We start from the raw sequence: 26,067 nt of genomic DNA on the forward strand, positions 1-26,067 counted from the left end.
GACCCCCCTATGGTCTGTTGCCATTTGCATTCCTCCGTATTCCTCTGAAATCACGATCCTTTAGCACGATGATCCGACCCTTAGATCGGGTCAAGGGTCACGTTGTCATATTCCAAAGGTCGTCCTTTTTATGCTCAAGGATCGTAATGTAGCACTCATGGGATGCGCCATTGTGTTGAATGGCTTACAATTGAAAAAGGTTCGCAGTGCTTAAACTCGTCCTACAGATCAAGTATTCGAACATAGAGTTGAAGCCCTTGTCCAGTACCATTCAAACCTCGTTTACAATAGACGAAATAAATAAGCAAACATCGATTGAGAAAGTTCTCCAGGTATAGATTTCTGCCTTAGGAGGTTAACATGAGACGGGTATCATAGGCGGCCTCTGTAACAACGATACCTGATCTAAGAATGAGCAGGTAACACGTACGTTTAGGTATGTTGATGAAGTGATGAGAAGGCTGGCTGGCACCTCTGGTATGTCAGGGCGGGCGTCGGAGGCTCTCCTGGGATAAGTACGTTTTAATATGTTGATGGAGTGATGGGTAGGCTTGGCTGGCTGGCTGTCACCTTCGGCATATCAGGGCGGTTGTCGGAGGCTCTCCTGGGATAAGTACGTTTGAATAGGTTGATGGAGTGATGCGTAGGCTTAGCTGGCTGGCTGTCACCTTCGGTATACCGGAGCTTGTTGTCGGAGGCTCTCCTGGGATAAGTACGTTTAAATATGTTGATGGAGTGATGGATAGGCTTGGCTGGCACGCTGTCACCTTCGTTATGTCAGGACGGTTGTCGGAGGCTCTCCTGGGATAAGTACGCTTGACGGCCTGTTAGGCCGGCGGCAGGGGGTTATGGAGCCTTTTGAAGTCTATGGCGAAGAGGAAGAGTTAAAACAAAGCAGCGAAAGGGGCACATGTGAGCAAGCTGTGCGGGCGAAAATGGTGGTTAAATAGTAGGGAATGTCTCTTCTTGGTGTTTGTATAGAGGAAAAAGGGGTTGTCACTAACTACCATTTGCGTCCGGGTTTGTTGAAAGAAACGTTCAAGGAACTGTTAAATGTACATATGAAGCCCGGATGTTGTATAATGAATAGTTACCTAGACTTGTGACATGACCCTCGGATGCTGTATACCTAATAGTTAGCCACACATGTGCCCGCGGGTGTTGTATGTCCAACAGTTACGTAGATACACGTCTGACTTGGATGATGTATATGGCCAACAGCAGTGAACTAATAAATCAAGAATCCCATGTTGTATTCCCTCCCTGTCATCACTCTCCTCTTGCCCCAACGCCCCTCTCCTTTCATCATTCACCCCTTACCTCCTTTGCCCTCCCTGCCACCCCATTGTTCCCTCCTTAGCTATCATTCTCAGTCCTTCTGCAAGAGAAGAAGAAGAAGAAGAAGAAGAAGAAGAAGAAGAAGAAGAAGAAGAAGAAGAAGAAAAGAAGAAGAAGAAGCAGATGAAAAGAAGAAGAAGAAGAAGAAGAAGAAGAAGAAGAAGAAGAAGAAGAAGGTCTGACATGTCCAGGTCTTCCCTCACCGTCCAGTAGCAAGTGCTGGGTGAGGACCTGGTGTTTGGGAGGTCCTTGTCGCCGCCTCCTCCAAGACCTCGCTCGTAAACATGACTTTGTCTCCCATTGCTCGATCCCCCCATCCTCAGGGTGAGTCTATGCTCACCCCCTAAGGGTCAGTTCTTGGTTCTCCAGAAGCGCTGTTGACCTTTACTGCCAGAGCTCTGATGTGTGTCTTTAATGTTTTGCCGCCTCTGTGCTCCTCTGGCTATTACGTAATGTTAATCTTGTGATTAAGGGTTCTCTTGTCTACAGCTTCTCCCCAGTGTGAGCGATAAGTGTTCAAGGGAGCTGTTCACCTTTTACTTCTCCCCAGTGTGAACCGTAAGTGTTCAGGGGAACTGTCCACCTTTTCCTTCTCCCCAGTGTGAGTCCTGTGTGCTCCAAGGGCACAGATGTACGTAGCATCTCCCCCCCGGTGTGACTCTTCGCTGTTTTGGGTCTCGCTGTTGCCCATGGCTTGTCAAAATGTGCGTCATGACGGGATGGTTCCTGCAGGATTCAGGACTCGAACTGGGGATTCTGAAGACATGAGGAAGTGACCCTGGAGCAATGATGGGAAAAGTAACGGGCGACAGAAGCGTAGCAACACTCGACAGTGGAGATAAGTCATGGTGTTCTGGGGCAACACTGGTGAGAGGGAAAGGATAAGGGCGTCCTGTAGAACACAGGATGTACTGTACACTGGTGAGAAGCTAAAGGACTTAGGCGCCCCTACTAGAGCACTTAGGACATCCACTGGTGAAAGACCAAGAACAAAGGCATCCCCAAAGTACTCAGGATTTACACTGGTGAGAACTCAAAGAACAGAGGTATCCCTAGATCACTCAGAACTTACACTGGAGAGAAGCCAAGGAAAAAGGCATTCCCAGAGCACTAAGGACTTACACTGATAAGAAGTCAGGGATAAAGACGTCTCCACTGTCCTCAGGACTTACACTGGTGAGAAGCCAGGGACAGGATTTAGAATTTACACTGGTGAGAACCCAAAGAACAAAGGTATCCCCATATCACTCAGAACTTACACTGTTGAGAAGCCAATGACAAAGGCGTCCCTAGAGCGCTCAGGGCCTACACTGAGGAGAAGCCATTGCTAAAAGGCCCTTAGAGCATTCAGGACCGACACTAGTGAGAGGCCACGAATTAGAGCGCCACTGGAGCAATGGGAACCTACACTGAGATCAAACATCAATAAATAGTGGCCATGGAGTATTCACAATCCACAATGAGAAGCCAATGATAAGAGCGCCTCTGGTGCATTCGGGAATCACACTGGTGAAAAGCTCTCGATAGGACCACCCCACTGGAGTATTTAGGACCCACAGGGGAGAGAAGCCATCGTAAACTTCCTGGAGCACTGAGGATCCACACGAGGGAGGAGGTGGTGCTGCACCACCCCCAAGGAGCAGTCAAGAAGACTCGCACATCTCAGTGAGTAACTTCCCTCCCGTCTTTCTCCGCGGAACCAACGCGTGTTGTATCAGGTTGCCATCTCGGCCCCCAAGATGCTTTGATTTCAAGCTCGACGTTAGATTAAGGCTTGGGAGTCTGGCGCAAAGGGGCCGTGGGCGATGAGAGAGAGAGAGAGAGAGAGAGAGAGAGAGAGAGAGAGAGAGAGAGAGAGAGAGAGAGAGAGAGATCTGACGGTGGAAATAAAAAGCTAAGGCGGGAGAGACGGACACATACGCCAAGTTTGTGGTGGTGGATCTCGTACACCGTCCGCGTGACTGATCTCGTACACCGTCAGCATGACTGATCTCGTACACCGTCAGCATGACTGATCTCGTACACCGTCCGTGTGACTGATCTCGTACACCGTCCGCGTGACTGATCTCGTACACCGTCCGTGTGACTGATCTCGTACACCGTCCGCGTGACTGATCTCGTACACCGTCAGCATGACTGATCTCGTACACCGTCCGCGTGACTGATCTCGTACACCGTCCGCGTGACTGATCTCGTACACCGTCCGCGTGACTGATCTCGTACACCGTCCGCGTGACTGATCTCGTACACCGTCCGCGTGACTGATCTCGTACACCGTCAGCGTGACTGATCTCGTACACCGTCGGCGTGACTGATCTCGTACACCGTCGGCGTGACTGATCTCGTACACCGTCGGCGTGACTGATCTCGTACACCGTCGGCGTGACTGATCTCGTACACCGTCGGCGTGACTGATCTCGTACAACACGAGGAGGAAGGAGGCCCTGAAGAGGGTTGGGCTGGGAAGGTGAGGGTGGCTGAGGCACAGATAAGACTCTTCTGGGCCAGGAAGAAAGACGAGAGAGAGCCACAGAGAGAGAGAGAGAGAGAGAGAGAGAGAGAGAGAGAGAGACAGAGAGAGAGAGAGAGAGAGAGAGAGAGAGAGAGAGAGAGAGAGAGAGAGAGAGAGATGGTTGAGTGAATGTTGACAACTGGGGGTCTTCATGCAACAGCCCCTGCTGGAAGGAGAGGTGTGTGTGTGTGTGTGTGTGTGTGTGTGTGTATACAGGATGTGTCATGCACAGTGAGCCATCTTGCTCGAGGGACAGTAGGCATTGAGTACGAAGAATGGCGAGACTCAAATGGCCCTACGATAGTTAAATAGTACCCTCAAAGTCTTCAGTTGTGTGAACGACTCTTCAATGCTGTGTCGTTGTGTATCTTCTTGTATGATAAGGTGATTCAACGCTCTCAAGTCCCGCATGTAGTTACCCTTGTTGTTTGTGTTGTATGAGGTATGATGAAACATGAACCACGCTTTCCAGCTGCATCCACCTTCTGTGAACACACCCACGCAGCTGGACACACACTCACACGGCTGATCACACACTCACAGCTGAACAGACTCACAACTGAACACACTCACAACTGAACACACTCACAACTGAACACACTCACAACCGAACACACTCACAACTGAACGGGCTCGCACACTCACAACTGAAAACACCAACTGAACACACTCACAACCGAACACACTCACAACTGAACGGGCTCGCACACTCACAACTGAACACACTCACAACTGAAAACACTCACAACCGAACACACTCACAACTGAACGGACTCACACACAGCCGAACACACAACTGAACACACACAGGCTCTCACAACTGCTTCACTTCCGGCTACAACTTTCCCTGTCAATACGAGAGCTGACGAGGCTCGGACGAGTTCCCTTGTTCACTGGGAATACTTATGTAAATCTTTCGCCAATCAATAATGGCCGAACGGCTCGTCAGATAAAACTTCTTTTCCCCCTTTCTTCTTCTTCTTCTTCTTCTTCGTCTTCTTCAGGAAACTGTTTTCAAAGGTGGGAAAGTAGAGGAAGGCATTCTGCCATTTGGGGAGGGGAACGTGAAGACATTCTGCCACTAGGAAGGGGAACGTGAGGACATTCTGCCACTGGGAAGGGGAACGTGAGGACATTCTGCCACTGGGAAGGGGAACGTGAAGACATTCTGCCACTGGGAAGGAGAACGTGAAGACATTCTGCCACTGGGAAGGAGAACGTGAAGACATTCTACCACTGGGAAGGGGAACGTGAAGACATTCTGCCACTGGGAAGGGGAACGTGAAGACATTCTACCACTGGGAAGGAGAACGTGAAGACATTCTGCCACTGGGAAGGGGAACGTGTCCAGTAATTAATGCTACTTATAGGTTCGTCCTTCCACTCACAAAAAGGATGATATTTTTTCTCTCTGTTTGTAAACAAAAAAGAAAGCAAAAAACAAAACATCACAAACAATCATTCAGTGAGATATTTGGATACGGTAGACAATATAGTCTCACGGCTCTCCCGTTGGCGTCTTTTGCCAACCCCCCCACACACACCCTAATCACCCCACCCACCTCCGTCATTAACGAACTTTCGCCTGGAAAAAAAAAAAAAGGAAATAGATTGAAAAAGTTGGGTTATTTCTACTCGGATTATTTTTCTTTTTTTTTTTCAGTGGAGATAGTTTACACAGTCAGCACTATATGACGCCAGCCAGAGTGGAGATAGTTTACACAGTCAGCACTATATGACGCCATAGCCAGAGTGGAGATAGTTTACACAGTCAGCACTATATGACGCTAGCCAGAGTGGAGATAGTTTACACAGTCAGCACTATATGACGCCATAGCCAGAGTGGAGATAGTTTACACAGTCAGCACTATATGACGCCATAGCCAGAGTGGAGATAGTTTACACAGTCAGCACTATATGACGCCATAGCCAGAATGGATATAGTTTACACAGTCAGCACTATATGACGCCAGCCAGAGTGGAGATAGTTTACACAGTCAGCACTATGACGCCTATGACTTAATATTCCACTCGTTAAAACTGGAATTTTACACTTGTGTTCACCCTCGTAAGGGTGGTGATTGGAGGTCGTTCCCTAACTACATAAACGGCAGTGGTTGCTGCTTAGATTATTAGCGGAAAATTGGGAGAGAAAGTCTCCGAAAACCCTCTCCCATAAATTCTATTCGCCACCATATCCACTCCCAGGTGTCTGACACACTCCACCGCCACCAGAGTCTCTCCATCCCAGCTCATAAATCTATTCCACCTCATAAGACTCATAAGACTATTCCAGCTCATAAATCGTCCCACTTTTCACCGCTAGACCTAATATAACTTTGCTTTTACTGACATTTACTCTCAGCTCTCTTTGTTTCACACACTCTCTGCCCCCCCCCCCCCCCCCCCCCAACTCAGAGACTAGCTTCTACAGTTTCTCACTCGAATTTGCCACCAGGACCGCGTCATCATCAAACAGCAACTTCCCAGGCACCCTTCCACCCCCAGCAGACTGCATACTTGCTCCTCTCTCCTAGACTCTCTTCTCTCTCTCTCTCTCTCTCTCTCTCTCTCTCTCTCTCTCTCTCTCTCTCTCTCTCTCTCTCTCTATCTATCTATCTATCTATCTATCTATCTATCTATCTATATATATATATATATATATATATATATATATATATATATATATACACACACCAAGCAATGTCTGAGGTGTGATGGACAGTAGTTTCAAGTCTGTGGCTGTGGGATGTTCACCGGTGTGTTCGTGGTACGGTGGGGCACTGGGTACCGCTGTTGTTCACTGTACGATTGTTACGGAAACCATAATGTGTCGGAGGACCGTCGGGTGGTGGGGAGGATGAAAGCTGGCCTTGAGGAACACCAGCACCACACACGTCACTCGGTGACTACCAGTCAGTCTAGTCTACCATGGGTATTATGCGACCCTTGATAAACCCTACCAACATTAGGTATGTTTGTTCATCCATGACTGTGGCCATCCCACCCCTTCGTGGTGGTTCGAATCCTGGGCAACACAGTGTCGCTGAAGGTTCACCAAACTGACGTAAACGATCCAGGTTTAGATCGGAGGTTAGGGAGGAGAGAAGAGGCGTTGTGTGTGTGTGTGTGTGTGTGTGTGTGTGAGGATATCATCATCTGGGTCTCCGTTGCCCCCAGGCAAGAGATGATCCCGTCATGACACTCGTCGACAGTGGTAAGTTGCTCCCGTGTGGTGGTGTCTCTGGCATGTGTTGCTCCCACGCTCACGGGAAGCTAGCTCGTCTTTGTTGTTGTGTGGTGGATGGCGGCTCTGGCCGCCTCGCGCTTCGGAGAAGGGTTCGCCACGGGTTCCGTGTCCATGGAGGCTTCACACTCGCTCTCCGGGGTTTCATTGACACAATCCTCGTGGTTTCGGCCGAGTGTTTAGGCTGGGGTTTCCTTTTTGGACGTTGTCGTTCATGACGGAAGTGAAGAGCGTGGTCGTATTTTGCCCTGTCTTCAAAAGAGGAATAAAAGATTGGTTGGGAGCGTTGAGTTCGAGAGACTACGAACCGCATTTCGGATGCAGGTTCGCTCCTCGGGTTAACCTGCTTCGCTCGGGCTGCTCACAGTCGGGTCGGAGAGGAGGAGTGAGCGCAACAGGCCTGCCACTCCTCTGCGCCCTGAGGGTTAGGTTGTGAGTTCACGGAGTGCTGTGGGGACGGCAGGTTGTGCGTGGCTCCTCCCTACTGTCAAACCCGAATTCGAGTTCTCCAGGGGCGCTGTTGTCCATAGCCTTTCCCAAGTGCGAGTCTTCTGTGCTACAGGGACGTCTGATGGCCTTTGATTCTACCCCAGTGTAAATCCCGAGAGCCCCAGGGACTGCTTCTCACCAGTGTGACTTCCGAGTACTCCAGGGTTGGCTGATATCCCTGGCTTCTCCCCAGTGTGGGGTCCCCAGTCTTCCATTGACGGCCTATGTCCCTGGCTTCTCCCCAGTGTGGGGTCCCCAGTCTTCCATTGACGGCCTATGTGCCTGGCTTCTCCCCAGTGTGACTTCCAAGTACTCCAGGGTTAGCTGATATCCCTGGCTTCTCCCCAGTGTGGGGTCCCCAGTCTTCCATTGACGGCCTATGTCCCTGGCTTCTCCCCAGTGTGAGTCCCGAGTCTTCCATTGACGGCCTATGTGCCTGGCTTCTCCCCAGTGTGAGTCCCGAGTCTTCCATTGACGGCCCATGTGCCTGGCTTCTCCCCAGTGTGAGTCCCGAGTCTTCCATTGACGGCCTATGTCCCCTGGCTTCTCCCCAGTGTGGGGTCCCCAGTCTTCCATTGACGGCCTATGTGCCTGGCTTCTCCCCAGTGTGGAGTCCCGAGTCTTCCATTGACGGCCTATGTCCCTGGCTTCTCCCCAGTGTGGAGTCCCGAGTCTTCCATTGACGGCCTATGTCCCTGGCTTCTCCCCAGTGTGGAGTCCCGAGTCTTCCATTGACGGCCCATGTCCCTGGCTTCTCCCCAGTGTGAGTCCCGAGTCTTTCATTGACGGCCTATGTCCCTGGCTTCTCCCCAGTGTGAGTCCCGAGTCTTCCATTGACGGTCTATGTCCCTGGCTTCTCCCCAGTGTGGAGTCCCGAGTCTTCCATTGACGGCCTATGTCCCCTGGCTTCTCCCCAGTGTGGGGTCCCCAGTCTTCCATTGACGGCCTTTGTGCCTGGTTTCTCCCCAGTGTGGGGTCCCCAGTCTTCCATTGACGGCCTATGTGCCTGGCTTCTCCCCAGTGTGAATTCCAAGTACTCCAGGGTTGGCTGATATTCATGGCTTCTCCCCAGTGTGAGTCCCGAGTCTTCCATTGACGGCCTATGTCCCCTGGCTTCTCCCCAGTGTGGGGTCCCCAGTCTTCCATTGACGGCCTATGTCCCCTGGCTTCTCCCCAGTGTGGGGTCCCCAGTCTTCCATTGACGGCCTATGTGCCTGGCTTCTCCCCAGTGTGACTTCCAAGTACTCCAGGGTTGGCTGATATTCATGGCTTCTCCCCAGTGTGGGGTCCCCAGTCTTCCATTGACGGCCTATGTTCCCTGGCTTCTCCCCAGCGTGAGTCCCGAGTCTTCCATTGACGGCCCATGTCCCTGGCTTCTCCCCAGTGTGAGTCCCGAGTCTTCCATCGACGGCCCATTTCCCTGGCTTCTCCCCAGCGTGAGTCCCGAGTCTTCCATTGACGGCCTATGTTCCCTGGCTTCTCCCCAGTGTGAGTCCCGAGTCTTCCATTGACGGCCCATGTCCCCTGGCTTCTCCCCAGTGTGAGTCCCGAGTCTTCCATTGACGGCCTATGTCCCCTGGCTTCTCCCCAGTGTTAGTCCCAAGTCTTCCATTGACGGCCTATGTCCCCTGGCTTCTCCCCAGTGTGAGTGCCTACAGGAGGGAGAAACTTGCAAATACAGGTATACTCAAGACTCGCCAATCTTGAAGACGATTCAGAACGCCAACCCATCCTTAAGCCGTGAATCGCCACACTTCGAGGACACCCCCTTGCCGAGTGCCTGTCCTCTATATATACATATGTATGTATCATATCTTATGTGTTATGGCTTTGATTCGTTTATCCGCCCGGCTGACCGAAAGCCTTTGTCAGGGTTCACTTAACTCTTACCGCTCTGAAATGGCAATTGGTGGGTAAAGTTTGCAAAAGCGGAGTTCAGTGTAGGAGGGGGAAACAGGAAGAGAATTCTGTAATGGATTATTTGCCCTGTGCGTGGGACTGACTGATACAAGGTGAGAGGGTGTGACAAGGAAGAGGTGTGAGAGGGGGATAGATCGTGGGATTGTGAAAATGCAGTATTTATATATATATATATATATATATATATATATATATATATATATATATATATATATATATATATATATATATAGCAGCCAATTTTGTGCACGAGGTGAATCCCCTTTCAGAAGCAGCGCCAGCAGAATGCTGTCTTTCCACACACACACACACACACACACACACACACACAGACCCAAAGCCCACATAACCAACTAACCATGAATGGGTAGTATATCAGTATTTATGATCGTGGTCATTAAACCACTAGGCATAATGACTCATCTTTATGTGTGACATTACTGAGCCGTTTTCGTGCGCTGTGGTGCAGTTTTGTATATTGAAAAATATCGGACTGGGAATAGTATGGGGGATAAATGTACCTTTAAAAACAAGATTATACACCAGTCAGAGAAGTGTGGAGTCGAACTCTTTGGCTGTGGCATGGTACAGAGTTCATCAAAGACAGGATGTGTGATCTCCCTCAAGACCCCTAAGATTTGAGAATGGATTGCAATACAAACAGACTGTATGTAAATGATCCATCCTCTCTCTTTGCTAAATAACCAAGTGGTTTTTTTTTCTTCTAATCTATGATTAACACAATGCACTTGAGAGAGAGAGAGAGAGAGAGAGAGAGAGAGAGAGAGAGAGAGAGAGAGAGAGAGAGAGAGAGGATACCTCGCTGGTTTGGTATATAGTTCATGCAGACAGACAGTCCCACGCCTTTTTTTTATGACCTGGAATCTGATTTCTCTCCCAGGGAGGTGTGTGTGTGTGTGCTCCCGCAAATCCGACCCCCTGAATGAAAACGCTTTTCTCGAGTACTTTTCCATGAGTGAATTCTACCCCACTGGTCATCTTCATGGAGGGAGAACGTACCATGATTCGTCGTTCCCTTGGAAGTTCGTTCAACTACTGGTCCAGTACCACAGGGTACAGGGTGTACGGAAGAAGAAGTCTCCCCCCCACACATTTTGATATGGACATGTGTACACAATGGGCTGGAAATTCTCTGTGGCTATGAGTACTGATGTGTCATTATTTCTTTCAGCAGGTGTGTGGGCTTCATCAGCCACATACATTAAGCCTGTACGTAGGGGTACTATTTCTTCTCAGTCTGAAATACGGGAATGGGAAGACTAGGAGTGAGGAAAATGGGAGGAAAGAGAAAGAGAGAGAGAGAGAGAGAGAGAGAGAGAGAATGGTAAGTCGATCTTTCGGGTCTTATACGGAAATAGAAAAAGAAATGTCTAAAAAGTTTAACTTTCAAAGGTTTTTTTTTTTTGAAGAGGCCCAGTAGTTAGTTGTACCGATGAGCACAGCTTTAAAATCATCTTATCCAGAGAAGAGGTGACAGTGTCTGTAGAATTTAGAGTTAATCTATATCGTGAAATTGGGGCAATAACAGTAGAGCGTCAGGTATATCAAGTGGACGTATTGTTAAATGTATATAAAGTTAGCGTGTGCTCTCGTCTATAGCTGGTCTATACTCCATTGGTACTGAATATAATAAGGAAGGCAGTCATCAAAACCACCACTCAGGTTAATTAGTCATGAGAATATCATTAGTTCACGTATAATTAAATCTTCTTCGTCAACCCATGACTTTGAATTTCATTGGCAGCTGTAAGTACCCGTGGTGTTTGAAAAGTAGATAGATATGGCCTAAGTAGACACGAGTAGATTATCATTTGACAACTATAGTGTTGTTGCTCACTATAGAATCTTATGAAGTTATCAGTTCAGTGGATGTCAATCGTATATAATTTTTTTCTTTCTGTTTCAGGTTAAGGTTAGGTTAGGTGTCGTCCCTCCCCACCAACGAGACTGCTAGACTGGAAACATTGGAGATGTGGACTGGGGGGAAAACATTGTGGACGAGGAGCAGCACCTGATCCCAGGGTAGTATACTGACGACTCCATCTCACCCTAAGTCTCGCCAGAGGAATTGGGAAGAGGATTGGAACGTCCAACGCAGACGTGTTCTCCACAAGGCACAGCGAATGACAGAATGAATTACAAACATCATCATATACACCATCCCAAAAAGAAAGAAATATAACCTTTGCTGTGTTGTACTGCAAGAGATATTCATTCCTCTCTTGTCTAAAAAGGAATAAAGGCGAACAGACATTGCTTCTCTCGCCCCCCATCCCCCTTTCTTCATGGCAGTATGAGGTCAAGAAAAAAACAAAAAAAAAAAACATACTCCTCATGCTCTCCATTGGCCCGGTCATCGATTTATTGCTCTCCTGAAGCGGATGCCACTTTACGATACCCACTTCCTCTCTCGTCGTTTCCCCCCCCTGGCAGAGAGCATCATTTTAGACGTGCCCCTCCAGGAGTTACTACTGTGTGTACATGTGTGTGTGAAGGTTGTATATGTATGTGGTCAACCTAGCGACCTAACTCTGTGCTCCCTCTCTCTCTCTAATATCGTATTATCTGTATAACCTTAGCTGTTCATAACAATGTGTTAAGCTGTGAAGCATATTGGACTTGTGAGTGTTTAAAGTGGTAAACATAAATGTGGTATTTATTTCAATGTCCCCCCAAGAAGAATGAACGAGATAAACAATGAACATGAAAATGATAAACATTATTCAATAAACAATACTTAAAAGAAAATCTCTACAAATTTAAGAGGAAAAATTAAATCCGCGAACGCATCTCAGGGGAGACACAAGAGAAAGAAATATAACAGTCAGTTGATATACATCGAAGAGACGAAGCTAGGACGCCATTTGGTAAACATGTGATTGTCCAAAACAGACAACGAGCGTTCATAAACTTATCATTTTACAAATCTTATCAACAATAAAGTTATCTAATTTGTACAGACCATCACTAATACTAAGATTATAATTCTTTGTGTATTCAATAATAGAAGATTCGATGATATTTCTCTTGGTAATAGAGTTAGAGTTAACAACTGAGATGGCGTTACTCCAGTCAATACAATGATCATAGTTTTTAACATGATTAAACAAGGCATTTGATTCTTGTTCCGTTCTTATACTATATTTATGTTGCTCAAGTCTAACAGAAAGATCCTTACCAGTCTGACCAACATAAAATTTATCACAGTTTCCACAAGGAACTTTATAGATGCAACCAAGAGAATTTTCTGGTGAATTCCTGATTAAGATATTCTTTATAGTATTATTGTTGCTAAAGGCAACATTTACATTAAAGGATTTAAGCAACATGGGAAGCAAAGTGAAATTATTATTAAAAGGGAGAACTAAAAGATTCTTGGTGTCAATGGGAGGTTTGGGCTCAACTCTATAAAATGATTTCTTTGCTAACTTAAGGGATTTATCAATGAAAGATCTAGGGTACTTTAACTTAGATCCAATAGAATATATCTTCACAAATTCATCATCAATAAACTCTGGACTGCAAATACGTAATGCCCTTAGGAACATAGATTGAAATGATGATAATTTAACTCTGTCATGTTGAGATGAGTAATAATGGATATATAAGCATACATTGGTGGGTTTTCTGTATATACTAAACTTAAAAACTTGTTTCCTTGTCTATGGATCATGCTATCTAAAAATGGTAACATACCATTATTTTCATTTTCTACAGTAAATTTGATGGAAGGTACTAAATTGTTAAGTAAGGGGAGAAATATTTGTAAATTTTCATTTGTTGGCCAAACACAAAGTACATCATCTACATACCTAAACCAAATTGCATTAGAAGGTAAGATATCCTTTAGTAATTTTGTTTCAAAAAAATTCCATATAAAGATTACTTAGTACAGGTGAAAGAGGGTTACCCATTGCCATACCAAATTTTTGAGCATAATAATCTCCATTAAATTGAAATACACAGTCTTTTATACACAGTTTTATCAGTTCAATGAAATTAGACTTTGAAACAGGTAAATGAATATCATCCAAGACATCAAATAAATATTCTAAAAGGTCATCAACTGGAACTTTAGTGAAAAGTGAGGAAACATCAAAGCTAACTAGTTTGAAATCAAAATTAATATTGATATTGTTTAGCTTGTTGACTAAATCTACATTGTTCATGATATTAGAATTTAGTGGGTAAGGTATCAAATTCTAATATCATGAACAATGTAGATTTAGTCAACAAGCTAAACAATATCAATATTAATTTTGATTTCAAACTAGTTAGCTTTGATGTTTCCTCACTTTTCACTAAAGTTCCAGTTGATGACCTTTTAGAATATTTATTTGATGTCTTGGATGATATTCATTTACCTGTTTCAAAGTCTAATTTCATTGAACTGATAAAATTGTGTATAAAAGACTGTGTATTTCAATTTAATGGAGATTATCATGCTCAAAAATTTGGTATGGCAATGGGTAACCCTATTTCACCTGTACTAAGTAATCTTTATATGGAATTTTTTTGAAACAAAATTACTAATGGATATCTCACCTTCTAATGCAATTTGGTTTAGGTATGTAGATGATGTTCTTTGTGTTTGGCCAACAAATGAAAATTTACAAATATTTCTCCCCTTACTTAACAATTTAGTACCTTCCATCAAATTTACTGTAGAAAATGAAAATAATGGTATGTTACCATTTTTAGATTGCATGATCCATAGACAAGGAAACAAGTTTAAGTTTAGCATATACAGAAAACCCACCAATGTATGCTCATATATCCATTATTACTCATCTCAACATGACAGAGTTAAATTATCATCATTTCAATCTATGTTCCTAAGGGCATTACGTATTTGCAGTCCAGAGTTTATTGATGATGAATTTGAGAAGATATATTCTATTGAATCTAAGTTAAAGTACCCTAGATCTTTCATTGATAAATCCCTTAAGTTAGCAAAGAAATCATTTTATAGAGTTGAGCCCAAACCTCCCATTGACACCAAGAATCTTTTAGTTCTCCCTTTTAATAATAATTTCACTTTGCTTCCCATGTTGCTTAAATCCTTTAATGTAAATGTTGCCTTTAGCAACAATAATACTATAAAGAATATCTTAATCAGGAATTCACCAGAAAATTCTCTTGGTTGCATCTATAAAGTTCCTTGTGGAAACTGTGATAAATTTTATGTTGGTCAGACTGGTAAGGATCTTTCTTAGACTTGAGCAACATAAATATAGTATAAGAACGGAACAAGAATCAAATGCCTTGTTTAATCATGTTAAAAACTATGATCATTGTATTGACTGGAGTAACGCCATCTCAGTTGTTAACTCTAACTCAATTACCAAGAGAAATATCACTGAATCTTCTATTATTAAATACACAAAGAATTATAATCTTAATATTAGTGATGGTCTGTACAAATTAGATAACTTTATTGTTGATAAGATTTGTAAAATGATAAGTTTATGAACGCTCGTTGTCTGTTTTGGACAATCACATGTTTACCAAATGGCGTCCTAGCTTCGTCTCTTCGATGTATATCAACTGACTGTTATATTTCTCTCTTGTGTCTCCCCTGATGATGTGATTATTACACGAAAGTGCACTTGGGAAGTTTTCGTGTTTCATTTTCCCCGTGGGCTCATAGGAATATCTTGATCACGCGCAAAATTGTGATCCTTTCCAATATATATATATATATATATATATATATATATATATATATATATATATATATATATATATATATATTATATATATTGACTAGAAATAAAACGAGAAATGTCCAAATATAATAAAGTAGAATTATAAGAGAGGCGGAAACAAAACAACTAATGAATAGGAATTTTAAAAAGTAAAAAAAGATATACAAAAATAATGAGTAAATCAATATATATCATTATTATTATTATTTTGCTTTGTCGCTGTCTCCCGCGTTAGCGAGGTGGCGCAAGGAAACAGACGAAAGAATGGCCCAACCCACCCACATACACATGTATGTATATACATACATGTCCACACACGCAAATATACATACCTATACATCTCAATGTACACATATATACACACACAGACATATACATATATACACATGTACATAATTCATAGTCTGCCTTTATTTATTCCCATCGCCACCTCGCCACACATGGAATAACATCCCCCTCCCCCCTCATGTGTGCGAGGTAGCGCTAGGAAAAGACAACAAAGGCCCCATTCGTTCACACTCAGTCTCTAGCTGTCATGTAATAATGCCCCGAAACCACAGCTCCCTTTCCACATCCATGCCCCACAGAACTTTCCATGGTTTACCCAAGACGCTTCACATGCCCTGGTATATATATATATATCAATCCATACAACACGACTAACCAATTCTATAGTCACTTACATTCTCTGCACACCACTAGGGAGCCACTTCTGTCCTTCATAAGCCATCACAGGTCCCTGAGGACAAGTCACTGAAACCAGAAAACGGAACAAAGTTGCCCGAAAACCACTTAAGCTGAAGTATTACAATTATTTTTCTTCAAAGGGGGACGCCAAACACACTCCAAGGTTATGTCAACATACTGATGGACGCCTTGCCGGATGCCTCACGGGCAGCATCGTAAAGCTGGCAACGTTCTCGACGTTCGTGTCCAGAAAGTGTCGTACGGCTCTTGGTATTACCGTAAAGTTGGCTATCTCATATTCTGGAGGTATAAGGTACGCACGCTTCTTGGTACTATCGTATAGATGGCTATGATACACTATGGGGCTAGAATTATTGCACGCATATTTGTTACGATGGCAAAGCTGGCTATCGTACGCGTCTAGGAAGTATCGTACATATGACACCCATTTTTTGTGTGCATGCCATGTCTCGCTATATTGGATGCATTTCGGCCATGTAGCGAACGCAGCTAACTTACCCTCAGCGGTGTAGTATGAAATATCAAACCTCAGTCCTTCCTAGCATTTAAGAATATCCAATAGGATGACTTTTAAAAAGGCTCGGGGCAACATAGTGGAATCAATCTGCATTAAACAGCCTTCATTTTTTTTTAAATTTCCATTTGTCGTCTGGTACAAGAAAAAATGATGTACCTGGCTCGCTTGTCTAATGGATAACCCACAGGCAGAAGTGTTTGCCAAATATACCAAGACTTTCTCCCCCCCCCCTTTTTTTTTTTGAAGTAGATTATATGGGGGAGACTAATGGAGCCCAAAGTCTAAGGAAATATGACTTTACCCAGAACACGGAGGGTCTGTATGGCAGGAGGGAGGGTCTCTATAGCAGGAGGGAGGGTCTGTATGGCAGGAGGGAGTCTCTATGGCAGGAGGGAGGGTCTGTATGGCAGGAGGGAGGGTCTCAATGGCAGGAGGGAGGGTCTCTATGGCAGGAGGGAGGGTCTCTATGGCAGAAGGGAGGGTCTCTAGCAGGAGGGAGGGTCTCTATGGCAGGAGGGAGGGTCTTTAGCAGGAGGGAGGGTCTCTATGGCAGGAGGGAGGGTCTCTATGGCAGGAGGGAGGGTCTCTATAGCAGGAGGGAGGGTCTTTAGCAGGAGGGAGGGTCTCTATGGCAGAAGGGAGGGTCTCTATGGCAGGAGGGAGGGTCTTTAGCAGGAGGGAGGGTCTCTATGGCAGGAGGGAGGGTCTTTAGCAGGAGGGAGGGTCTCTATAGCTGGAGGGAGGGTCTCTATGGCAGGAGGGAGGGTCTCTATGGCAGGAGGGAGGGTCTCTATGGAAGGAGGGAGGGTTTTTGGTAATTGATGTCACGGGAAACAGACATCAAGCAACGGGCACTTCATAAGGTCGACGATACGTGTGGCACTCCTCAGTAACTTGGCCCTTCCTCCCTCCATATACAAGACCCCGATCATCTCACCCCACCAAGGGCGTCAATATTCACAAATGGCTTACAAAAATGGCTTACAAGTCTCCATTAAAAGGCCAAGTACAATGGCAGTACGACGGGAGTTAGCTCATCTTGGAGCTGGGTATGATCAATGAGTTTGTTGTGTTATTTTGTGGAAGCACCACCCCGCCACCGTCATCTGCCATCCGAGATCCCTCTTCTCCGCGTTGCTGGTGCAGCTTCTTGATACTCGTACCGAAGTGAGATATGTTACGACATCCAAGGTCATGGTCCAAGGACAAGAGGTTGAGGAAGAGGAAACTACACCACACCGCCACCATCACATCCTGCCACCTACGATCCTCCATCCCCGAGGGGCTAGTGCCAAGCGCGTGGGGTGGGGGTGTGAGGGTGAGTTGAGATGGCGGTGTGCAGGGAGGGAGGTGGAGGGATGGATGGGACGCAGTGGATGGCAACCCTGCCCTACGCTCTCATAAACAAGATTTAATAATGTTAATAATAATAATAATGATAATGATAATTATAAGGGATGACCACACTGTGGAGACGTCAGCCAAGGGAGGTAGAGAGAGAGAGAGAGAGAGAGAGAGAGAGAGAGAGAGAGAGAGAGAGAGAGAGAGAGAGAGAGAGAGAGAGAGAGAGACTTGACGTAGTGAGGAGGGGAAATGATGACGATGATGTCCACACATGGACGAGGCTGGTTCCATTTCCTTTAGTGACTGACAAACGAGGAACCATAGCGGTGTGACTGACTGACTGACTGGTAAGGAACCAGAGTGTTGTGACTGACTGACTGACTGGTGAAGAACCATAGTGTTGTGACTGACTGACTGACTGACTGGTAAGGAACCAGAGTGTTGTGACTGACTGACTGACTGGTAAGGAACCAGAGTGTTGTGACTGACTGATTGACTGACTGGTCAAGAACCAGAGTGTTGTGACTGACTTGACTGACTGACGGGTGAGGAACCAGAGTGTTGTGACTGACTTGACTGACTGACGGGTGAGGAACCACAGTGTTGTGACTGACTGACTGGTGAAGAACCAGTGTTGTGACTGACTGACTGGGGAGGAACCACAGTGTTGTGAGTGACTTGACTGACTGACGGGTGAGGAACCACAGTGTTGTGACTGACTGACTGACTGGTAAGGAACCAGAGTGTTGTGACTGACTGACTGACTGGTGAAGAACCACCGTGTTGTGACTGACTGACTGACTGGTGAAGAACCACCGTGTTGTGACTGACTGACTGACTGGTAAGGAACCAGAGTGTTGTGACTGACTGACTGACTGGGGAGGAACCACAGTGTTGTGACTGACTGATTGACTGACTGGTCAAGAACCACAGTGTTGTGACTGACTGACTGACTGACTGGGGAGGAACCAGAGTGTTGTGACTGACTGACTGACTGGGGAGGAACCAGAGTGTTGTGACTGACTGACTGGTGAAGAACCAGTGTTGTGACTGACTGACTGGGGAGGAACCACAGTGTTGTGACTGACTGACTGACTGGGGAGGAACCAGAGTGTTGTGACTGACTGACTGGTGAAGAACCAGTGTTGTGACTGACTGACTGGGGAGGAACCACAGTGTTGTGACTGACTGACTGACTGGGGAGGAACCAGAGTGTTGTGACTGACTGACTGGTGAAGAACCAGTGTTGTGACTGACTGACTGGGGAGGAACCACAGTGTTGTGACTGACTGACTGACTGGGGAGGAACCACAGTGTTGTGACTGACTTGACTGACTGACGAACCACAGTGTTGTCAACGACGGACCACTGAGGAAACCAGCGTTGTCAAGGACTACCAGGAACCCCTGTGGGTTATGAGTGAAAAGAAAGAAAAAAGAAAAAAACACATACCACTGGATGATATGACCACACACAACGTCCGTGAAACACCTTCCACTGGAGAGGAACCTAACGGAAGGAGAGAGAGAGAGAGAGAGAGACATGTTACTTAATTAGTTGAAGAGGCGATGTCCACCACCACACCACATCCCCCCCAACTCCCTCATATGTACGGAAGTCCTTCGATAATTGGTTCATCAAAAAAAAATTCTTATTAACGTTATATGACAATGAACACACTCGGGCAACGGGATGGGAAGGAAGGGATGGGAGGGAAGGGGTGGGGTGGGGGGATCTATTGCTGGGGGGGGTGGAGGGGAGGTCACCAGAAGCTCGAGATTTTCATTAGCCTGAAGAGAACAAATATATATATATATATATATATATATATATATATATATATATATATATATATATATATATATATATATATATATATATATATTAACTTTCCAAAAGAAGGAACAGAGAAGGGGGCCAGGTGAGGATATTCCCTCAAAGGCCCAGTCCTCTGTTCTTAATGCTACCTCGCTAACACGGGAAATGGCGAATAGTTTGAAAGAAAAAGATATATATATATATATATATATATATATATATATATATATATATATATATATATATATATATGGGGATAGGGGAGAAAGAATACTTCCCACGTATTCCCTGCGTGTCGTAGAAGGCGACTAAAAGGGAAGGGAGCGGGGGGCTGGAAATCCTCCCCTCTCATTTTTCTTTTTTTTTTTTTTCCAAAAGAAGTAACAGAGAAGTGGGTCAGGTGAGAATATTCCCTCAAAGGCCCAGTCCTCTGTTCTTAATGCTACCTCGCTATCGCGGGAAATGGCGAATAGTATGAAAGAAGAAAAAGATATATATATATATATATATATATATATATATATATATATATATATATATATATATATATATATATATATATATGAATCTGTTTGTTTGTTTGTTTGTCTGTATTCTAGAAACATTGCAGAGGGTAAATGCTATATTCGCTGAATGATGACGACACTGAAATGTCTTCCTTTCCCTTGGATCTTCAGACCATGTCTGACCCTGAAACCCAACTTTGCTGGAAAGACATTACCTGGAATGAACCCCAACTTTGCTGGAAAGACATTACCTGGAATGATAGACAACCAGTAAGTCTTCCATATTATAAAAGTAGGGACGCGCTGGAGAAGCCAGAATCTTGGAATGGAGAGAAAGAACTAGATATCTTGAGCCTCTGGACGCTGGACTGGAACGTTGCGAAAACTCGGGACACTGGAATGGAACCTTGTGAAACCTCTGCACGCTGGACTGGAACCTTTCAAAGTCTCTGCACGCTGGACTGGAACCTTTAAAGGTCTCTGGATGCTGGACTGGAACCTTTAAAGGTCTCTGGATGCTGGACTGGAACCTTTCAATGTCTCTGGATGCTGGACTGGAACCTTCCAAGGTCTCTGGATGCTGGACTGGAACCTTTCAAAGTCTCTGGATGCTTCGACTGCAACCTTTCAAAGTCTTTGGATGATTGGACTGGAACCTTGCGAGGCCTCTGAACGCTAGACTGGAACTTTGGAGGCTTTCGGGGCATTGGATTGTAACTTGCGAAGCCCCTGAACACTGAACGGGAATCTTGCGAGGCCCCCGGCCTGAAACCTCTCTGAATACTGGATCAAAGGCCTCTGGACGGGATCCCTCTGGTATCTCCTCTGGACGCTAGACCGAAACCATGTGACACCACCTCTAGAATGCCTGGCCGTTCTCTTAGCCGGCCTGTAGCAATCACTCGGTTAACCCCGTTCACGAAAGGCGTTCGCCGCTCAGTCAGTAATAATAATACTCCAGCTTGATAATCAGCTGACGGACCCTCAGCAAGGTGTACGGCAGGCCACCTGCATCAACCATCATAATAGAGAGGGGGAAAAAGCAACGGTTGTGGCCGAACGAGACTGAAGAAGTCAATAAGGAACTCAGATAATCTCCGTTGCACATACACAAACGCGCGTGCGAGTCATTCGCCGAGGAGATCCACGAACTCCTCTCCTCCGATAGGAGGGCGGGAGAGACCCAGTGAGACGCCTGTATGCTCGTCGTCTACAATGGTTGCTCGGTGAGGGAAGAGTCTGGCCAGACTCCCTGGGTCGCAGGCGTTGATCAGGTCGTCTGTCCTGTGTATATACACATCGCCCGCTCGCCCGACGCTGCTTGAATGGGTTCAGTTAAGGCTGGGGGATCGCAGCCTCCTCGGAAGTTTTCAATACCTTCTAGTAAGAGATTCTGAGGAGGAGGGAGGGGAGGGGAGTTTCCCTCGCCCCAAGGTGACGACATGATACCCATAAATGAACATTGTAGAGGAAGTGACAGACATACTAAAAGTGCCGAGAGGGGCGTCAACTCCATCTTTCAGAAAACACAGGCATTCTGAAAGTGCTATTAACATATATATATATATATATATATATATATATATATATATATATATATATATATATATTATCCCTGGGGATAGGGGAGAAAGAATACTTCCCACGTATTCCCTGCGTGTCGTAGAAGGCGACTAAAAGGGAAGGGAGCGGGGGGCTGGAAATCCTCCCCTCTCGTTTTTCTTTTTTTTTTTTCCAAAAGAAGGAAGAGAGAAGGGGGTCAGGTGAGGATATTCCCTCAAAGGCCCAGTCCTCTGTTCTTAACGCTACCTCGCTATCGCGGGAAATGGCGAATAGTATGAAAAAAAAAAATATATAGAAAAGAGAAGAAACATTTGACAATCAAAAGTTCAGGACCATATCTAGTGGGGGGAAAACTGACCCCTTAAGATATAGTTCCTCCACAGTGGCTTTGTCACACAGTGGGATGAACTTGGTTTCAGGGGGTGAGCTACGGTTGGCCATATCCTTGAACTAAACTTACATCTGGAACCTCTAAGCTCAGGAGGAAAAGAGGCGCTAAAAAAAAAGAATGGGCTTTCGAACTCAATCTTCGCCTGCAAAGGGAAAACGAATGAATGCGAGTCTATACTTCATAACGCTGCCGGCCAACTGCGCATCACACGTCAGGAAGAGAGCCAATGAGATCCATTGTGACCTGTGACCTGCCTGGCACGTGTTGGAACGCGACGAGATGCAAACTCTTCAAAAAAAAAAAAGGTAAAGGGTTGAGAGCTCAAGGGTCTAAGAAACGACACAGACGAAAGGAGGAGGTTCAGAGGCAGGTAAAAAGGGGGGCAAAGAACTGACCTGCTATAAACTTTTTCGACGCAGAATACCGAGAGAGGAAATGGAATGGCGACCTCCTAGAGGACTCACAAGATCATGTTTACAATATATTTGCATGTGTGACAGTCACTCCCCCTCTCGACCCACGGACGGAGGAGTGAGAGGAACGTACCAACACCTCATGTTCGAGGAGGATAATCTGTGGCACAAACTGCATCTACACCGTCGACCATCCTCCCGCTGTAAGAAAATGGACGTCCTCTCAGAAGAACGACGCGGGAGAGGTCCTCGATGTCTGTGGGTCCAGAAGAACGACGCGGGAGAGGTCCTCGATGTCTGTGGGTCTAGAAGAACGACGCAGGAGAGGTCCGCGATGTCTGTGGGTCCAGAAGAACGACGCAGGAGAGGTCCTCGATGTCTGTGGGTCCAGAAGAATGACACAGGAGAGGTCCTCGATGTCTGTGGGTCCAGAAGAATGACGCAGGAGAGGTCCTCGATGTCTGTGGGTCCAGAAGAATGACACAGGAGAGGTCCTCGATGTCTGTGGGTCCAGAAGAATGACGCAGGAGAGGTCCTCGATGTCTGTGGGTCCAGAGGAACGACGCGGGAGAGGTCCTCGATGTCTGTGGGTCCAGAAGAACGACGCAGGAGAGGTCCTCGATGTCTGTGGGTCCGGAGGCGAGTCTGTTCCCCCAACATCACCCTTCATTCCATCACCAGGACCATCGCGACTCTCGTATGCCAACGGCCCGAGTCGCTGCCGAGGGTAAACAAGCATCTAAAACGCCTGATTCCATCAGGACGTCAATGGGAGATGGAAGCTTTCCAAGACCGGGGGCAAACGAGTGTGGACACACGGCGGGGAGAAGACACACACACACACAAAAAAAAAATTGATCAAGGTCTGGAACGGGTCTTGAAAATCGACCGTGACGCTGAGGCGTGCGTGGGCAATCAACTTGGCCAGATGGTGGTCTGGTAGGCAGAGCGTCCCAGAGACTTGAGAGACACTTGTTCTATGGCAAACCATCTCAATCAAAATTGCTGGAAGGAAGATCCGCCTCCTGGAACCTCACTTCTGACAGCAGACCTGGAGAGGCGACGGACGTGTTCTCTTTCTTCCATACATGTTGAAAAAGACAAAGATAAAAAGAGAAAAAATAAACTTTGTGGACGCTACAAAGTCAGGTGGCTATTGGCTCGCGAGTCTGAGTCTCCAATCTCCAGGTGAATCTTTCGTAGTGCCAGACTTTGGTCATGTTTTCTGGAGGAGACAAACGTTATACTTTCAATCCCCTTGATACAAAGGCAAGTCAAGACACGGGTCTCTGTCGCATTCAGTTTAAGAAACAAGACTTCTTCAAGGAGACGCCAAGGCCCTTCCTCCCCACCCCAACGTTGCCAGCTAGTTTAAAAACACCTCAAGTCTATCATCCCTCAGGACTTTCTATGTTGCCACGAAGGTAAGAGGAAAACGTCGAGAGGTGGCAACATGATCATCAAGGCTTCATAGGATCGGAGAGGAATGGATCAAGATCACACACGCAAGAATGACAGCAAATCCAACACATGTCTGTGTATGTATTTCTTGCATTATCATTTGGAGGAGTTTTCCCGGTAGATGGAGATGAGGAAGATACACAGAACGAATTCTTGTCGAAAAAAAAAAAAGAAAGAAAAAGCTTTCCATAAGTCCACAGCAATACGAAGACAACGAAGTTTTAAGAACACTGTGCGCTGGTCTACGTTCACCAATACAAGGGAATGGGAAAGTTTGAAATTTTATTCCGCACTACAGACTACTACTGGAGTTTAGATTCCCCAGGAGGTCTGATGACTCTATTGCCCACCAAGTCTTTAACTGAAGAGAATCAGGATCACCACTGCCGAGGGTTAGGTAATCCATCCACCAAGTCCTCTTCTGAGATAGATATTTCATATATTTTTTTTTTTTTTTGCTGCAAACTTGGAGAGTGTATGGGAAGACAAGACAACAGAAGAGCTGATGGTCCACGTCGAGGTTATCTGCTGGAGGACAAGTGTATAGGAAGACCAGACAGCAGAAGAGCTGATGGTCCACGTCGAGGTTATCTGCTGGAGGACAAGTGTATAGGAAGACCAGACAGCAGAAGACCTGATGGTCCACGTCGAAGTTATCTGCTGGAGGACAAGCGTATAGAAAGACCAGACAACAGAAGAGCTGATGGTCCACGTCGAGGTTATCTGCTGGAGGACAAGTGTATAGGAAGACCAGACAGCAGAAGACCTGATGGTCCACGTCGAAGTTATCTGCTGGAGGACAAGTGTATAGGAAGACCAGACAACAGAAGAGCTGATGGTCCACGTCGAGGTTATCTGCTGGAGGACAAGTGTATAGGAATACCAGACAGCAGAAGACCTGATGGTCCACGTCGAAGTTATCTGCTGGAGGACAAGCGTATAGAAAGACCAGACAGCAGAGGACCTGATGGTCCACGTCGAGGTTATCTGCTGGAGGAGAGTGTATGAGAAGACCACACAACAGAAGACCTGATGGTCCACGTCGAGGTTATCTGCTGGAGGACAAGTGTATAGGAAGACCAGACAGCAGAAGAGCTGATGGTCCACGTCGAAGTTATCTGCTGGAGGACAAGCGTATAGGAAGACCAGACAGCAGAGGACCTGATGGTCCACGTCGAGGTTATCTGCTGGAGGACAAGCGTATAGGAAGACCAGACAGCAGAAGACCTGATGTTCCACAGCCAAGAGTATCTTCTGGAGGAGAGCAGTGTTACCGTACTCCCAATCTGTACAGAAAGAGACAGGACAGTACACCAGAACCGGAATTCATGGCCCTATAAGGTAGCCAGAAGCCTTGTTCAGCACCGGACGATCCTTCTGTGAAAGCAGGTAATCGGATTGGCCAGTTCTAACAGCAGTCGATCGGCGTCTAATCTCCAATGACGAAATCTTACGCTTACAGTCGTGCCACACAGTCACTACAGTACAGCATTCATCATATGGCGAGGGGAAACGGACTTTGTATAGGCCAATCGTGAACTGTAAATTCTATACATTCCGTACTGAAGGTGTCAACATTTGCTCCAACTTTCTAAAGGAAATATAATCATACCCACAAAAACTTTTTTTTTTTTAAGATTATTCCTCATCTCTCTCTCTCTCTCTCTCTCTCTCTCTCTCTCTCTCTTTGGTCTTCGTGAGTGTTTGAGTTGAGGTCTGGTCTCGATGATGGCTTTCGACATCAGAACATGAGACTAGTCTCGTCGGTTTGAAATATGCTTCGAAAGAAAACACGGTTCGTTGTTCCGAAGCCAAGCGAAGCAGCTCCAGGTGGAAAGACACTGAAGCAGTTTAGATTGGAGAGACCAAAGTGTGTGTTTGGGTTATATACCGAGAGAAAGAAGGTTCGTTGTGTTGAACATGACTGAAGCAGCTTCGGATGGCCATGTATACCTGACGAAGCAGTAGGAAAATAAATGTATATTTTCCACATGAAATGTTTTCCTAATGGCTTATCTACATGCGTCTTTTCGAGATCACACTTGTGTAAGAGGCATTAACCATACCTTGTGGAATGAGGAGGAGATTTCAAACCATCTGGAGAACGTTCT

At 45.9% G+C, this 26,067-nt stretch overlaps 1 long non-coding RNA gene across 2 annotated transcripts in view; it reads left to right on the top strand.

Moving 5' to 3' along the window:
* The window catches only part of LOC139758825 (uncharacterized), a 178,914-nt gene extending 166,681 nt beyond the window's left edge, over positions 1-12,233 (top strand). Inside the window, exon 6 of one of the 2 annotated variants that reach the window (XR_011714946.1) lies at positions 11,434-12,233. This is a non-coding gene — a long non-coding RNA (uncharacterized lncRNA). The remainder of the gene's footprint in view (positions 1-11,433) is intronic. The other variant, XR_011714945.1, reaches the window with a different exon arrangement.
* Positions 12,234-26,067: the final 13,834 nt, after the last annotated feature.

The sequence above is a fragment of the Panulirus ornatus genome, chromosome 31 (genome assembly GCF_036320965.1).
Source record: "Panulirus ornatus isolate Po-2019 chromosome 31, ASM3632096v1, whole genome shotgun sequence".
Taxonomy (NCBI): domain Eukaryota; kingdom Metazoa; phylum Arthropoda; class Malacostraca; order Decapoda; family Palinuridae; genus Panulirus; species Panulirus ornatus.